The sequence below is a fragment of the Tasmannia lanceolata genome, unplaced genomic scaffold (genome assembly GCF_043159265.1).
Source record: "Tasmannia lanceolata isolate RefF3 unplaced genomic scaffold, GAP_Taslan_0.1 ptg000020l, whole genome shotgun sequence".
NCBI classification, from domain to species: domain Eukaryota; kingdom Viridiplantae; phylum Streptophyta; class Magnoliopsida; order Canellales; family Winteraceae; genus Tasmannia; species Tasmannia lanceolata.
The window spans coordinates 28,982,975-29,001,950 of record NW_027518697.1 but is presented as its reverse complement, the minus strand read 5'-3'; positions in this window follow the sequence as shown (position 1 = coordinate 29,001,950).

Genomic DNA, 18,976 nt, shown 5'->3' with positions numbered 1-18,976 from the left:
AATCACACCTTTTACCGAATAAAGATATAGATGACTATAGCTTACGAGAATATTTTCATGAATTATCATTAAGATTTGATATCAATTTCCAATTTTTTAAAATTCAAATCAGATTATAGATTAACACAGCAACCTATAGCATATCAATTTCAAATAGACTCAAACTCTTACAGTATAAATATAATTATGGGATTAGACTACTGTATGACGTTCATGAATTTTTATTACGATTTGATGCCAATTGAAATTCACACAAAAATCGAAGGAAACCAAAGAATTACTTAAAAAGCAAACATAATGGTATCCTAAAATCAAATAAAAAATTGCTGTAGATATATAATAGATTATCAAATTTTCTATCAAAATTTTAAAACTTAAAAATTAAATCTCCTCCATAAAATTAATTTTTAAATAGAAAAGGGGAATTTGTTTCCTATGAATTATAACCCATTTATTAAAATAAATTACAAAACCATATTAAAACTTTGCAAAACCAATTTGAAAATTTTTCTCTAACAATTCTGTAACCTAAGTTACTGGTTTGTAAAGAAAAATTTTAAAAATTTAATAATTTAATACGAACGAGTTACGGCACGTAAACCGAAGAATCGATTAGAAACAGTAAAGAAAATTTTTTTTTTCAAAATTTTATTCTATAAAAACTTCAATTTATAATTAAACATGAGTTCTGAAAAGTTTCATCAATTTTTAAAATCGTTTTGTATTTATTAGAAATAACCCAAAATTAAAATAAATTAAAACTGGATTAAAAAAAATCAAACAATTCCAAAAATTTTATGGTGAACTGGAAATCCAAAAATCGGTTGGGAACCAAAGTTTCATGAAATGTGGATATAATTTAACCTGTTTTCCATTTTATTCTTCAAGAAATAACCCTTTGCCTGGTTATCTTTCGAAAAATAAAACGGAAATCGAGGCGGTCAAACCGTGGTCCAAGATTTAACTTTCTAGTAGTTTTGAAATTTTATTAATTGAAAAAAAAAAATTTAAAAAGATTTTGTATTCAAACACTTGCCTTGAAAATTGAATTTAAACTTTTATTGAAGAATAAAGAAAGAAAATTAATATTTATATGGAGAAAAACTAATTTTTTGTTGAAACTTTGAATTTTGAAAGCCTTTAATCTATACTATAACATACTGGAATTTCAAAACAGAACTCATTGATTTGATATTTCAAAAATAAAACCCTAGCATGCTTGTTCTAATTCGCAAAGAAGAGAGATCCTTACTGTTGATCGCTATCCTTGTCTCTAGGGTTGGTGATCCAAGATATACACTTTCTCCAACCCTTTTATACGCTTAAAAAGATCCAAAGAATACTCCAATAATGCTTGATTATATGATGCCTTGGAGAAGAAGAAGAAGTTCAAGAACCCCTTTTGAGAAGAACACTTGAGAGAGAGATGAACACACTTAAAGAGATGAATGAATTCCAAGGATAAAGAGAGAGAATGATGAATTTTCTAGAATCAGGCCAAAGGTTGTGCTTGCTTTGTTTTTATAGAAAAAGTTAGGGTTAGATTGGATTTGGAAGTTTCCAATGTGAGGACTCCTACCTTTAGTTAGTTTCAAATTCTCACCTATGGCTTGCTTTTCCCTTACCTTCTAAATTGTATTTACTTCTAATATTGATTTCTTTCAAGCCAAGCAATGCTAATTTACAGAAAGGGGATCCTTCAAGATCAATCTAGAAGTCTTCTCACATACGAAACTAGCTTTTATGAATGATTTTCATCCAAAAAGGGCCGCCCGACGTTTGAGCTCATTTTTTACCTATTTAGAGGCTGATTCAGGAAAATATCTTTTCGAGACGTTCGAAACAAGTATAATCGCAAATTTGTTAGACAAAAAGATAAAAAGTTATGGCAGTTTTAGTAACCTGACCATACAAGCCCTTTCTAATTATAACTCTTCCTTTTTTTATTATTTTTCTAAAACAAATATGATGTCACCAACCACATCATCCCATGTTGAACATTTTTGCATGTTGCCTCCTCATATGGGGCGCCCACTTATGTGGCCGACCCACATAGGTGAGTCCACATGGACCCCACCTTGTGGGCTTTAGCCCAATAGGCCTTATGACATCTATCTTGGGTTTTTTCAATGAAAATTCAATAAAGTCTTTCTAAATTCAACATTCTATATATGGACCCAACCCATTTGACATTTATGGTGCATCCCTAATACATGATCGAACCATCTTTTTTTTTAAAAAACAACTTTTCGGACCAAAATGCCTCTATTTGACCGTTAGACATCCAAATGCGACCAAAATACCCTCAAATTGGTTCACCCCTAAAGGAAAAAATTAAAAATGGAAAGTCTTTGTGGTCAAACTTCGAAAATAGAAACTTTTAAAATTGGGTCATTTCGGTGAGCAATACCAAACAGGATCATTTGGTATCCCCTAAAAATACCCAAAATGCCCTCAACACTCAGAATTTCTAAATTAAGCGAAACCCCTGAGAAATTCTAAATTTAGCAGGTTTTTCAAAATTCAGGAAATCATTCCTAATCTCCCAGACACATTTCGGGGATCAAAAGAATTACACAGGAAAAGACCAAATTACTCCAAGGTGCAAGAATTTGGTGAGACTAGGGAAAACCCTGAGAAATTTCAAAAATAGCAGATTTCTGAAAATTTATGAACGGACTCAAGATTTCTTAGACACAACTTAGGGACCAAATATGACATATTGGAAATGTCTAAAATACCCCTGAAGCGCAAGACTAAGAGAAAACCTTGAGAGATCTAAATTTAGCAGGTTTCCCAAATCTTACGAAATTACTCCTAATTCAGCAGCCGTACCCTCAAGATGATTATGGATACATGAGAAATGATTGAAATATTCATAAGATAATGAAAAATGTGGAAGCCCCATGAGTTTCTAAATATAGCATGTTCCCTAAAACACTTAAGATTTTCGAGGATTCTTCTGTCATACTTTAGAGATAGTCTCAGGCACATTAGAAATGACCAACACAACCCCCAATATACCCAAATTGGGGAAAATCCAGAGAGTTTCTAAAAATAGCAGCTTTTTCAAAATTCGTAAAATCACTCAAGATTTCTCAAATATAACTCCGAGGTCAAACGGGACATATCGAGAATGACCAAAATACCCCTGTAGCGTAAAAATGGGCAAAAATGAGGGAAACCTTGAAAATTCTAAAAATAGTAGGCTTTTTCACTTGCTTGGAAACTTAAACTTTCATCTTCCAGATACCATTGGAACACCCTAGAAACCTTTAGGATTGCGAATCAACTTTAGAATTCCTTCAACGAGGCGAAATCTACCCTAAAATGCACAGATGCCTAATCCTAGGTGGAATACGGACTTGAAACTTGACAAACTACCGAATCTTTTGCTTTTTAAAGTGTAGCAAAATGGGGATGTCTACACTTATCAGATTGTGTTCCACCTGTTGATTATGAGTTTATCTTGCTGACATTTATTCGAGCATGTGTTCTTGTGGAGAGCTTCACTTTATCATAATCCTGTTGGCTACTCTTTATGATTAGTTGCTTCAGACCCTCTCTATATAGCCATTATACTGCCGAATTTTCTCCAAATACTTTGAGGTTGGTCATTATCCTTTAGAGTTGTTGACGGACTGTATGTGCTTATCTTACCACATCTCCTTGCATAGATGTTATGCTGCCTGATTTTATCCATGGGGAAGATATATTTGTATCATCTTTTGTCTCAACTTGCATATGGCATTTTTGTTTGATTACCCTATACTGAACTCTAGTGTTTGTCAATTCCATGGCAGCAGTCTGACCTTGTTGGCTTCACTCAATTGCTGTACCTATTTCCTTTCACCTACTCCAGTTCAAATGGCAGAATCTGGAAACACTTTAGCAGAAATTAGCGAAATGATGAAGGCAGTGCTCCAACAGATGAATAGCATGAATGATGAAATAGCTCGTTTGAAAGCTGATAAACCCTCTACTTCTAAGGAACCTGTTCCCCAGCACCCCTCAATTGTACCTCCTCCACCTCCTGTGATGAATAGGCCTACTATATTGAATGTTAAGGATGATTTTGACAACGAACAGTATGCAGAAAAGAGCTGTCTTCCTCACCTTGATAGGCCTGATAAAGGAAAGGGATTAGCTGACAAGTTAGAGAAACTAACTCAAGAATTAGAGAATATGAAATTCCAAGGTCCGAAAATGTTGAACATGGCAAACTTTGTGATAGACCCGGGAGTCGTTCTACCTCCTAAGTTCCAAGTACCTGATCTCGATAAGTATGATGGGATAGGGTGCTCCACAAGTCATCTGAAATCCGTCATTCCTCTTTTACAGCAGCATGGACTTTCTCCAGAGCAGATTGCCCTCATATTCCCTAGGTCTCTAGTCGGAACTGCTAAGAAATGGCTCCTGAGCTTGAAGTCTGAAGATATTAGAAACCTGGAAGATATTGTTAACAAGTTCGTAGAACAGTTTTCCATGGAGGAAGGGATCAATGTTACTAAGAGAGACTTGAAAATATTGAAACAAGGGCCAAATGAAACTTTCACATCCTTTATCCGAAGATGGAAAAGAAAGGCTGCTCAGGTGACCCCTAGGTTGTCTGATGAAGATCAGATCAAGATTGTTATAAAAAGCCTATCCTCCCAATATTTCCATTTTATGGTTGTTCAATATTATCTAGACTTTAATCATTTGGTTAAGACGTGAACTAGAACCGAAGATGCTTTGGCAAAAGGTCTGACTATGAAATTGTTTGCTGATCCAAGAAATGAAAAGAAACTTTTGATGGTTTTTAAAGAGGTTAACAATGTGGGTACCTCTCATCAACCTTTCAAGAAGATGGCTCAGAAAGAAAACAAGCCTATACATAAGTTGGATAAAGAGATTCCTACATTGCCTAAGCATCTTGATAAAGCCTTGAGAAAGTTGGTCAAAGTGGGTAAACTTGAACTTCCTGAACCTTCTCCTCCTCCAAATCCTCTTCTTAGCAACTTTTATGAACAAGACTTCTGTGAATATCATCGATTTCATGGACATTCAACTAATAGTTGCCAAGCCTTGAAGCACAAGATCCTGAAACTTATCAAGAGTGGTGAGGTTGCTATTGGAAAATCCAGAACCACCAGAAAACCAGTGCAAAGGCCAATTGGCCCTTTACATATGGTAGGATCCATCTCTATGGATGAACCATTGTTAGATCATGCATTCCTCATCCGTCCTATCTCAGATACACCACATGTTTTATCAAGCTCTTGAACAATGGAGGAATCATTCAAAAGGTCAGCACTCATCAGAATGAAAAATTGGATGGTTAAACTCTTTGGACAAATGGCCATGTTAATTGAAGAAGTTAGAGAGATGAAAGTCCAGATGCAATGCTTATCCACCAGTTGTGATTCAGCTACAAAGCAGTTTGTCGATGAGGGGACTATGACAGAAGAAGCATCAGTTCAGAGTTTAATTCTTGACAGATATGTTGATTTGCATAGTGGGACAAAGCCTGTCATTGTTCCCAATGAAGTTAAGAATGTTGGACCTTATCATCAACCCCTTAAGAAGCCAGTGGTAGTAGAAGGATGGGTCAAAAACGGAGGAGGGAATTCACTCATCTACCTTGTTCTCAGGAAGTTATCATGAAGAAATGGGTCAGTGAAGGTTGTTTGACACTTTTAGATCTGAGGCCTCTTCCTAACCCACTCCCTAAACACTGTAGAAGAGACCAATAATGTGAGTACCACAGAAGTATCGGTCATACAACAGATAAGTGTTTGGCTTTGAAACACATAATCCAGGACGAGATAGACAGAGACTCTTTCATTCTTTCTGAACCCCATGCTTTTGCAAATCCTGCATCGGTAAAACCCATTCAACCCTTCAAAGGTCCCACCACCTCTGCTTATGCCACCTCAGAGTAGAGAAATGACTCGAAGGGAAAAGGAAAGATGTCAGAGATTGAACCTCCTAAGAATATCAGGGCAGAAAACTTGATGCCACCAGCAGGTTTTCAAGGGCAATTCGGGCCAGGTCGATAGAACTACATGGGACCACCTCTTCCGAGATTCCTATACCAGGACCGAAACCACTAGCCGACAACATCATGAAGGAAGGCGTGCTACTCGTAAACTCCAGTGCTAATTCCTTGCCCATGTCTAAGTGTCTGAAATTCCAAGGGTAGGCCCGAATACTATTCTAACGGCAACTAATGAGGAGGTAAAATTTAGGTTACTAACAAGTTTTAACCTTTTGAAAACTCTAACCCAATTTTGAAGATTAAGAGATCAAAGATGAAATAATTTAGCACACAAGTTAAATCCTAAGTGCAATGCAAATGTAAAGCAAGAGATAAGAGAGAGTGCACCCGAGATTTAAAATGGTTCGGTCCTCCAACGCGAGGCCTACTCCACTCCACCAACCAAACCCATTGATGGCTTCACTATTTGATCTTCTTAACTTCGGCGAAGATCGGTGCCGATTACAATTCAGATTGCCTTTAACCTTGGTGGCAATCCTCACCGCGGAGAGTGGGCTCCACTTCTCCGAACACTCGCCCCAATACAATCTTTTGAATAAGAAAGAAAGAACAAAAAAATCCCTCATAAGGATTTACAAGATTTGTAGAAGATGTACAAATTTGAGCCTAATGATCCAAATCCTAATTCTAGAGGATGAGAGGCATAAACAAGCTTGATTCACTCTTAGGATGTTCAAATAGAGTTTTTGAGTGTTAGGATTGATCTTTTGGGAAGTTGAGAATACCCATATATATAGAAAAACTCAAATATGACCGTTTGGGGGCATTGTCGTAATTCTGGCAAAGTTCCCCAACGGATATATTTTTTCCCGTTATAGTGGTCTCGGAGTTCTGAGAGAATTCTCGGAGTTCCGAGAAATTCCTCGGAGTTCCGAGAATTTATCTCGGAGTTCCGGGAATACAAACAGAAGTTGGAAAAATGTTACTGGACCATTTCTCGGAGCTCCAAGGAATCTCTCGGAGTTCTGAGAAGCCTATTTCCAGCATATTTTCAATTCTTGTTTTTGGGCTTCCAACTCTACACCAAGTTGGGATTGTTATGAGGGTTCCAAAGTGTTGGAACACCACAAAGACAATCTCTTAAACATTTAGGGGTGTGTGAGATTACTTTATTTATGCCTCTTAAAATCTAAACTAAGATTGGATCTTATATATTCTAATACAACTTCGATCTTCAATTGCGATGCTTCAAGTCTTCATGCGTCTTGAATTTCTGATGTCTTTGGCCTTCCTAATGTGGTCCAATGAGAGCTTCTTGGCCTCAATCCAAGCAATCTTGTTTTTACACACTCATGATCTACAACTTAGACAATCAAACACATTAGTGATATAAAATCACTTGTGTGTTGGAATCATCAAAAGAAGATGGGAATGCCACGGTGGGAACCATTGGGCTTACAGTGTCTCTGTTCAAGTATCATGTTCTAAATGTCATGTTATAAGATATAGTTTCTGTCAAATGTATACCAACTCTTGTGTTGAAAGTTGGTGAGTCATAGTGTTAGTGTCAAAAAAGAGAGAAGAAAAAGAAAATATGTGTGTCTGTCGTGTCTGTCGTGTCTGTCAGTCTTTTCATTGAGTCAGAATCCAGTCTTCTGTCACAGCAGATGTAAAGCCCATAGAGGCATTCCAAGAGTCATTAATGTACTTGGAGTTTTCAATTTAATAAAGTATTTGGTTCTGTATCTTCAATGTCTTATGATTTACTCATAGATCTAATGTTTAAAATAACTAAAGACACCCTCCTCGGATGAGGATGCAGACGAAATTCCCCTCAAGATCTGAAAAATGATCAAACGAGAGGAAGAGCGTTGAGCATAGCCACTCAAAGAAGAAATCGAAGCTGTTGATAGTGGTATCGAAATCTGAAGCTCGGGAAAGATGGATTAGCAAAACTATATCTCCCGAGGAGCGCAAAGAATTGATAAACCTATTTAGAGGTGTTTGAGGTAGTCTTGCTTGATCCTATAAGGATAAACCGAGTGAATGTCCTGTCGTGATGAAAAGCAAGACTCCATCAGCTTTAGACCTTAAGTCGAAAAGCAAGAATTTGAGAGAGATGAACATCAGACATCCAGTGGAGCTGATGAGAAATTGAGAGAAGACTTTCCAGAAAATGAATTCATAGAGTGAGCCTCAAAAGAACACTTGGGTTGCACATCGTTGATGAGATTTCAAGTTGGAATATTTCATGATTACGGACAGTTCTTATGTCCAAAAGAAAAAAAACATTCAAAAGAAAAAAAAAGTATGAGAGAAAGACAAGAAGGAGAAGGAAGATGTGTCCCTAAGACAACTCATTAGGAATATCAAAAACCCAGATGATGGAGTCAATGAGATAGATCATATATGAAAATTGTTTTCGGCATTTGGAGACTCATAGGATTTGTAGAATCTTGAGTACCAATTCAAGATCTCCAAGATTCGAAAGTGAAGCATCGTGGTTGAAGTCTTGCCTGAAAAATTGCCAGATTCCTCGACAAAAATATTCAAAGTCGTTGAACCTTATTCTTCAAAAGCTTGTACACCACAGCACCAGAAGGCCATCCTTGGTCGTTTGAGCCTTTATAGCCAAAATCCTAACGTCAAAAAATCGCTTGCAAATTTTTGAGCCAAAAGTTAAGCCAAGTATTTCTTCCAAATACAAAATAAACCAGGGGCATCTTTTATGACTTGCGTCATAAAAGATAAAAGAATTGAACTGCGTCGGACCTGATCCCCAACTCTTCAGGGGTACGTAGGTAACCTGATCAACTCAGGTTCGGTCAACCTTTGGGAAAAAGCAAAATTATTCCCGTTCAAAAATTTGAAGCTAAAAGCAAAACCATTCTTTGTCAAACCCCAAAAAGCGAACTACGCGGATCTGATCCTCCATTTTTGGGGTTCGTAAGCAATCTGGCTAGACCAGATCCGGTCCAAATCCTTAGAACCTTAGATATCTTACCCCTTTGAACCCAGGCCCACCTAGAAAGTCCTTCTTGTGAAACAAGCAGAGGTTCAAGGCAAATGAGAACAAAAATAGAAAGAAAAGAAAAGAATGAGAGTCTGAAGACCCACTAGATTGAAAACCTGAAAGGGCGGCCTAGATAAAGTCATGTACTTGCTAACTCAATAACCAAAGGTGCTCACGCAAAAGGGTAGCGGTCTGCTGGATTGAAAACTTGAGAGGGCAATCTAGTCAGAGGCAAGGACTTCTCATGAAGAATGAGTTGATGAGACAAAGAAAGAGTTCCTCAGTTATGAAGAATTCTGAAAATTGAGTTTAGAGTGAGAAAACCAGGCAAGAGTTAAGACAAGTGGTCTACTAGGCGGAAAACTTAGAAGAGCAATAGTCATGAGAGTTGTGATTCCCTGCAAAGAGAGAATTTAATGAGGTGGAGAAGCAGTCTTCAAGTAGGGCAAGATCCTCGAATCCGAGTAGTGTCGGCAAGACTTACTTTGATACCTCCCTAAACTAGGGGCATTAAAACTTAGCAATCCGAAGGGGGTAATAACCATGACAGAAATACCGATGGACGAAATTAGAACCTCTTGACATGGTTTTCAAAATTACTCTGAGAGCAACTAGACATACCATAAAAAAACAACACATCATATATGAGAGTGAATCAAAAGTTAGTCGAGTCCTTGAAATAAATGTTGAGTCTCTTCAAAGTGAGTGAAGTTTGTTGAAAAATCTGAATCCTCCTTGATCGAGTCCTTGAAAATCTGTTCCTCATTCATATTCGTTTTCTCTCAAGGTCTAAAGTTGTCTGGCACTAGAAGAGCGAGAGTACACCTTCCAAAATGTGAAGAAATTCAAAGTGAATCCTGGTTGGGAATTAAAGAAGGGGCAAGAGACATCTTGTTTAGACCTGCCAGAAATATCAAATCCTCAAGCAGTGAGCAAAAATAGAAGAGATTCTCAGACTCAGCCATCATGGGGATTGTCTTATTCCTTCCTATATCAAAGAAAAGAACCTGTGTGACCTTAAGCCTCCACAGAGCGAAGCACTTTTTCTTCAACCACCAGTGTACCACTTCCTTAAGACTCTTGTCATGGAATTACAACATACTAGGACATGGTCTTCTTATGAAAACTATGCTTTCTGACGTTTATGCTTCTAAATGCTTTCGAAAGTGGCTGGCTTTTCTTTCACTTGATTCTTGAAGTCCTTCTTTCAGGATTTGAATGCCCTAGTACAGTTGCAGATAAGCTGACACCTTACCTCTTTAACCAAGACAGTTCCAACCTTTCAATATGAAGACAACGATCAACTCTACTCAAAGAAAAAAACTGGTAGAAGATATTATTCAAAGAATTGAGGTTTTCTGAAAGAATAGACTATAATAGAAAGGGATGGACTGACTAGACCAACTCAAAGTGATGCTTTTGACTTAGTTAACATTTTGTTTGGTAGGTCTAGCCTTTCAAAGAGTAATTTTACAATTGATAAACACTAGACTTCTTCTTTAAAATAGTAATACTCCAAGGATTTGATTACCACCCATTGGATCGCTTGGTTTCATGCCCCTAGTTTCGAGGATGGAAAGTGTACCTGCTTGAACTTCTTGAATCTTCCTACCATAGACTTCTGGGATATCTTCTCTTACCATGACCAAGTTGCCTTTTTCAGGTTTTCAACTTGGTGAACCGTTTGACGTTAACTTTTGTTTGAGTCACCCTTTCGGGTTTTCAACTCAGCAAAATTTTACCTAGACCGCCCTTTTAGGTTTTCAGCCTAGCGGATCTTCAAACTCCGTATTCTTCTCTTTTCTCTCTCTTTTTTTGTGTTTGTTTTTTGGTCTAGAACCTTAACTTTGAACACCAGAAGGACTTTGCAGGTTAGACATGGTTAGACAAGAAAAAGGCTAAAGGCTTGCAAATTTCGACCGAACCTGTAAACAGGTTGCCTACGAATCCCAGTGTAGGAATCAGGTCACGCGTAGTTCAGGACAGATGCCCCTAGTATAAAGGTAAAATAGTTTTTTTTCTTTTACTTTTTTCCTTGTGATAGACTTTTCCTTGTCACTTTTTTTTCTTCTTTCTCTTTTTTTTTTGAATGACCGAACTTGGATTGACCAAGTATAAAGTAAAAAAAAAAAATTCTTTGATGGATTGATTTTGACAGCGACCGAACTTGGATTGACCAAGCTGCCTACGTACCCCAGTGTAGGGATCAGGCCGAGCGTAGTTCAGGGTGGATGCCCCTAATGTAATGGGTTTTCAAAGAAAATATTATTTAGGCTCAGAGGGGTTTGCAAAAGGGTATTCTTTTCTTTTCTTTTCTTTTTGACATTGGGTTATGACTTTGGGGATTTGTTCGGCCAAAGGAGGCCTTCTCGTGTTCAAGCTTAGAATTGATCTAGGTTGACAGACTTCCATATTTGATCATTTTTCTCAGAGTTTAAAGGCATTTCCAGGTAAGAATTAATGAGTTTTCTTCCTTCTGAATCTTGATGTGTATTTGTTATTGAGGATGCGAACAAATTTTTAATATCCTTGAATGTAATATCTTGAATTTTCTTCTAGAAATTTACTTTTCGAATGTTGACATTGACAATTGCTTTGCGATGTCTGCTTTTGAACCTTTTTTCCATATTAAGTGTCTCAAATGAATTTGGAAACTAAGGCCAATGATTGAAATTAGAAGAGGAAATTTCCAATCCATGCCTCTGTGGAACCAGATCCGGGACGGGCGTGGAGGACGGGCCCCCGCGCGAGTCTCTCTAGATCGTCCACGTGAAGGAGAGCCCCACCAAGGAACTCTCGAAAGAGTGCCCCTCACAGCATGAACGGCGATGTAAAGTGAGATACCTCTCGATTCGGGGACTAGCCCAGATTCGAGGCGTACCTTAAACAAAGAAGAGTCGCCATCCAAGGAAGTGGGCCCTGGATCCCATGCTGTGCTCTGTTGCAACGGATAACCAGAGATATAAAATAGGGTTCGTGCCTGATGACGAATGGGGAAGGGATTAGGCGCCCCCAATTCGCCCAAGTGCTAGCACCTGGTCTCTTATGCCATTTATTATTAATTTTGAAGAGTTTTGGGCGAAAATCATGCGAAATGGGAACGAATATCTCCGAGATAACGTCTAGCTAATCATGCATGTCTCGGAGATGAATAAGAAGCACACACAAAAGAAATGAAAGATATGTCGCCTAAGAATAGCTAGGTTATGAGTGCCATGCCTAATTGGTGTCTAAGTTCTGGTGGACAAGCACATGCATGTTACAGCTAAAGGTATAAGATCTGTACATAAAAATAAGAAAACACAGCAAAACACACAACACAACACGACTCGACACACGACCCGACACGACAAACCCTAGACTCTAATGCAATACTTGACTCGGACCAGGATGGCCATCCATCCTAGCTGCACTACGTATCCCGGCCTCGGGAAGAATCAGAGCCAACGTAGTTCGGTGCCCTATTCTAAACTACGATGCCTAAAACTCTAGGACCGCTATCCTAGACTCGATCCACTAGACTCGACTGATGTTTAAAGCTTTTTGTGCGATTGCTTAAATTCAAGTGGATTGTAATTTTTAGGACTCTATATGCCCTAACTAATGCAAGTTGATTAGCCTTAAGCTAATGCAGGTGGGCCCTATATCCTATGTGTATCTAGGCTGTGCAACATAAAGAAAACCATGGGCTGACTATATGCTTCCTAGTCTAGCCATCGGTTCGACTAAGTGTCTGACCGATCGACTCGAGGCCTCCTAACTCTAGGGACACTCACACGACAGGACACACCACATCAATACAAATCAAGACCGACTCCTAACTCTAAAACACCCTAAATATCTAGGACAGACTCCTAACTCTAGGGGAAGATCTTTTTGAAAAGGTTTTGAAGTTTTTTGTATTTTTTGGAGGTTTTGAAGTTATGAAAAATGGTGAAAGTTGTGAGAAATATTTACAAAAAATGGTGACTGAAAATGGTGAAAGGGTGTAAAAATGGTGTCTAAAAATGGTGACTGAACTCAGGGTGCCAGCAGCACGCCTGAGCTGCCTACGTACCCCTCAGCTAGGGATCAAGCCATCCGTAGTTCGGACCAGAATTCCTAACTACTCTGCACATGACTCAAGATTTTTTTTGAAATTTTGATTTTTAAAATGTTTTTGGATTTTGAATTGTTTTTGAGATGTTTTTGAATTTTCAAGTGTTTTTTGGAATGTTTTTGTTGTTTTCAAGTATTTTTGAAATGTTTTTATTGTTTTTTGACACCAGAGAATAAAATCCTATCATCATAAGGGGAGGACAGACTCCTGATATCCCGCAAAGGTTGGACAGCATCCTATGCTTTGCGGGGGGATGAACAGAATAACAACTCTGCAAGGGTTGGACAGCATCCTATACCTTGCAGGAGTGAATAAAATCACGTGATTGGATGAGGGGATGGACAGAATCCTAACCCCTATGATGATAGGACAGACCCCTGAAAGACTGAAGGACTGACTCCTATGCTGAAGACTGACTCTGAAAGATGGAAGGACGGAATCCTAAACTCTCTATGACAGACTCTAAAAAAAAGAAGAAAACCACACAAACGGGCCCCACATCGGCGGGCCCCACATAAACGGGTCCCACACACAGCGGGCCCCACACACAGCGGGTCCCACACCAGCGGGTCCCACACCAGCGGGCCCCACACCAGCGGGCCCCACACGTCAGCGGGCCCCACACGTCAGCGGGCCCCACACAGCAGCGGGCCCCACACATCAGCGGGCCCCACACATCAGCGGGCCCCACACGTCAGCGGGCCCCACACGTCAGCGGGCCCCACACGTCAGCGGGCCCCACACGTCAGCGGGCCCCACACCAGCGGGCCCCACACCAGCGGGCCCCACACACAACGGGCCCCACACACAACGGGCCCCACACACAGCGGGCCCCACACATCAGCGGGCCCCACACATCAGCGGGCCCCACACATCAGCAGGCCCCACACATCAGCGGGCCCCACACAGCAGCGGGCCCCACATCAGCGGGCCCCACACAGCAGCGGGCCCCACATCAGCGGGCCCCACACATCAGCGGGGTGTCTACAATCACAAGCAACTCAAGCCTCCAAATAAAACTCAAGAACAAAAACAAACATTCAAGAGAAACTACTTACATGGACTGCTAATCGAGTTTAAAAAAAATGATCAAAGCTCGGAAAGATTTGAAATCAGCAGCTTGATCCTCTCTCCTTTCAGATTTGCAGACCTCGGATCTTGGCCGGAGATGGAATCATTGCAGGAGGTAGTAAAAATCGACGGAATCCGATGATACTGACCGAAGAAGGGAGAAATTTGCCGGAGATCCGCCGGATCAATATAAAACCACCGGATCTGAGACGCTTGTGGCGTAGATGGAGATGAAGAAGGTGACTGGTAATGAGAGATGTGCGATCGGATTCCGGCAAGGAATTCGCCGGAGAAGATGACTGGCCGGATCTCTCTCTCTGCCGATTTTCTTCTTCTTTTTTTTTCTTTTTTTTTTTTGGTTCCCTCCCTCTCGTTCTCCCTTCTTTTCTTTTCTTTTTTTTTAGAAGGGTTTTGGAGGGAGGTTGAGGGTGGTGGTTGGGAGATTAATGGTGGCTGTGCCGGATTCCGGTGGTCGGATTCCGGTTGGGTTGCCGGAGATTGGAGGGTGGTGGGATTGGAGGTCGGCAGTGGGTTTGGTGGTGGATGGGGTAGATGGAGGTGGGTAGTGAGATAGGTGGTAGTGGTGGTGGAAGTCGGTTGGCCTCTCCCCTCCCCCTTTTCCTTTTTTTTTCTTCTGCTCTTTTTTTTTTCCTCTCTGGTTTTTCCCTTGCTGTTTTCCCACCCGTTTTTTTTTTTCTTTTTTGTTTTCTTTCTTTCCCTGCGAGAGAGAGAGATCAGAAGACCCATGATGACGAGTCATCATGAGAGGAGAAAATGAGAGTCTTTTGTCCCCCTCTTGTCCCCCCTAATTCCCTTAAATTTTGCAAAAAAATAAATAAAAAAATAGAAAACAATTTTCAAATGGCATCGGATGCCATACGAAAACCAAAACTACTCATTACGCCCATTTTTAAAACCAAGGAAAATGATAACTGTCCTTATTCTCTCGTTGAATAAAGCGGATCCCACATCAGTGGACCCCACAACAGCGGGTCCCACATCAGCGGGCCCCACACAAATGGGTCCCACATCAGCGGGCCCCACACAAGCGGGTCCCACATCAGCGGGCCCCACACAAATGGGTCCCACACAAGCGGGTCCCATATCAGCGGGCCCCACATTCATTCATTTTCCGCCTGACCTCGGGATTTCATTCGAATACGCGGGTTTAGGGTCCTGTCAAAATGGGGTGTTTACACTTAGCTCGTTCGCTAGGCAAACGTGGTCGGATCTTGACGAAATTTCACAGGGACCTCGGTGGGACCCTAAGCTAGCTCAGGGTGCAATTTGGGACCCCAACTCACTGATTTGACGAGACTCGCACAGACAACGCAAACTTGGGTCTGGTCAAAATGGGGTGTCTACAGATGCCCCTCTTTGGCAGAGCGTGTGTAACACGCGAATGGCAAAGCTGAACAGACAACGCATTTTGATCGACCCGAAAACAAAAGAAATTTTTTTGGGATTTTTCGGTTCTAAGAACGATACTTACAAGGATAAAATGGATTTTGGTTTTGAAATTCAACACTCAACATGACTTATGAGTAATTTGGTAAAAGGCGGGACACATAACTCAGCATTCAAAACATATTGGTGAGATAGCCTCCCACCAGAGAAATAACTCGAGTAACACATCGGTCACACTCGAGTAACACATCGGTCACACAGGTATTCCTGACTCCGCACTTGGGTGACGGCACACTGTGGAACGACGGACCATGACTTGACAACAAAATAACTAGAGAGAGTTGTTGTCCAGCTTTTCACCAAATTAGACAAGGAAGAACAACAGTTGAATGAAAATTTTGATCAGGGGTCCATGGTAATAAGCCATGAAGAGCCTTGCAGAAAACGAGGGTCCACGGTGGTGAACCGTGAAGAGCCAAGCAAACGGGAATCGAGGGTCCATGGTAGTAAGCCACGAAGAGCCTCGCGGAACGAAATTTATTTATATTTTTTTATTTTTAGGAAACTAGAAATCGAGGGTCCACGGCAACAAACCGCGAAGAGCCAAGCCATAATCCGGGGTCCGTGGTAATAAGCCACGAAGAACCTTGCAAGAAAGATATTGAGTGATTAATGGATTAGAAAAACTGAGAATCAAGGGTTCATAGCCATAAGCTATGAAGAGCCAAGAAGTAATCGAGGGTCCACGGTGACCAGCCGTGAAGAGCCACGCAATGAATCTAGGGTCCATGGCAAGAAACCATGAAGAGCCCAGCAGAAAGGAATTTAGGGTCCACGGCAATACTCCGTGAAGAGCCAAACATTGAATTTGGGGTCCATGACAATAAGCCATGAAGAGCCCAACATGCAGAAACAAATGATATGTAAAAGATATGAATGGAATGACTATGAATAGTGGGTCCATGATATTTCTGGAAGGACATATCACGAAGAGCCAATCGGGGAGCATGGGTCCATAGTATACCTGAATGGTAGACCATGAAGAGCCAAGAAGTAATCGAGGGTCCACGGCAACAAACCGTGAAGAGCCACGCAATGAATCTAAGGTCCATGGCAAGAAACCATGAAGAGCCCAGCAGAAAGGAATCAAGGGTCCACGGCAATACTCCGTGAAGAGCCAAACATTGAATTTGGGGTCCATGACAATAAGCCATGAAGAGCCCAACATGCAGAAACAAATGACATGTAAAAGATATGAATGGAATGACTATGAATAGTGGGTCCATGATATTTCTGGAAGGACATATCACGAAGAGCCAATCGGGGAGCATGGGTCCATAGTATACCTGAATGGTAGACCATGAAGAGCCAAGAAGTAATCGAGGGTCCACGGCAACAAACCGTGAGGAGCCACGCAATGAATCTAAGGTCCATGGCAAGAAACCATGAAGAGCCCAGCAGAAAGGAATCAAGGGTCCACGGCAATACTCCGTGAAGAGCCAAACATTGAATTTGGGGTCCATGACAATAAGCCATGAAGAGCCCAACATGCAGAAACAAATGACATGTAAAAGATATGAATGGAATGACTATGAATAGTGGGTCCATGATATTTCTGGAAGGACATATCACGAAGAGCCAATCGGGGAGCATGGGTCCGTAGTATACCTGAATGGTAGACCATGAAGAGCCAAGAAGTAATCGAGGGTCCACGGCAACAAACCGTGAAGAGCCACGCAATGAATCTAAGGTCCATGGCAAGAAACCATGAAGAGCCCAGCAGAAAGGAATCAAGGGTCCACGGCAATACTCCGTGAAGAGCCAAACATTGAATTTGGGGTCCATGACAATAAGCCATGAAGAGCCCAACATGCAGAAACAAATGACATGTAAAAGATATGAATGGAATGACTATGAATAGTGGGTCCATGATATTTCTGGAAGGACATATCACGAAGAGCCAATCGGGGAGCATGGGTCCATAGTATACCTGAATGGTAGACCATGAAGAGCCAAGAAGTAATCGAGGGTCCACGGCAACAAACCGTGAAGAGCCACGCAATGAATCTAAGGTCCATGGCAAGAAACCATGAAGAGCCCAGCAGAAAGGAATCAAGGGTCCACGGCAATACTCCGTGAAGAGCCAAACATTGAATTTGGGGTCCATGACAATAAGCCATGAAGAGCCCAACATGCAGAAACAAATGACATGTAAAAGATATGAATGGAATGACTATGAATAGTGGGTCCATGATATTTCTGGAAGGACATATCACGAAGAGCCAATCGGGGAGCATGGGTCCGTAGTATACCTGAATGGTAGACCATGAAGAGCCAAGAAGTAATCGAGGGTCCACGGCAACAAACCGTGAAGAGCCACGCAATGAATCTAAGGTCCATGGCAAGAAACCATGAAGAGCCCAGCAGAAAGGAATCAAGGGTCCACGGCAATACTCCGTGAAGAGCCAAACATTGAATTTGGGGTCCATGACAATAAGCCATGAAGAGCCCAACATGCAGAAACAAATGACATGTAAAAGATATGAATAGAATGACTATGAATAGTGGGTCCATGATATTTCTGGAAGGACATATCACGAAGAGCCAATCGGGGAGCATGGGTCCGTAGTATACCTGAATGGTAGACCATGAAGAGCCAAGAAGTAATCGAGGGTCCACGGTGACCAGCCGTGAAGAGCCACGCAATGAATCTAGGGTCCATGGCAAGAAACCATGAAGAGCCCAGCAGAAAGGAATTTAGGGTCCACGGCAATACTCCGTGAAGAGCCAAACATTGAATTTGGGGTCCATGACAATAAGCCATGAAGAGCCCAACAAGAATAACAAGTAATGGAGATGAATGAAATGAGCATGGAGAGCGGGTCCATGATATATCCTAAAGGACAGATCACGAAGAGCCATTCAGGGAGCAAGGGTCCATGATGTGCCTGCCTGACAAACCACGAAGAGCCTTGGAAGGACAGTGATATTGCTGAGAATTGATTGATTTCGAATGATGATTTTTTTTTTTAGACTGATTGCCTCTTGCCGAGGAAATTGGGAGTATGAGTTCCTTGCTGAGAATTGGACTCAGATAACTTGCAGGGATTTGGATATTGACCATTTTTTCTGATTTTGCCGGGGATTGAAGGCTGCACGAGCAAATTCTAGACTCCGCTTGGGAAACTGATTTTCTTAGAGAATTGACTCTTCTGAAGAGAGGACTCAACTGAGGAGTTTAGAGGTTAGGCTTGAGATGTGCTTGTACCCCTCTTATCCTTACTTGCTTGAGACATTGTTACTGATTGCCTTTGTGCGCTTGACATCTTTTATGACGCAAGTCATAAAAGATGCCCCTAGTATATTGTGTTTCCATGACAGGAGTTTTAAGAAGGCAAGACAATGA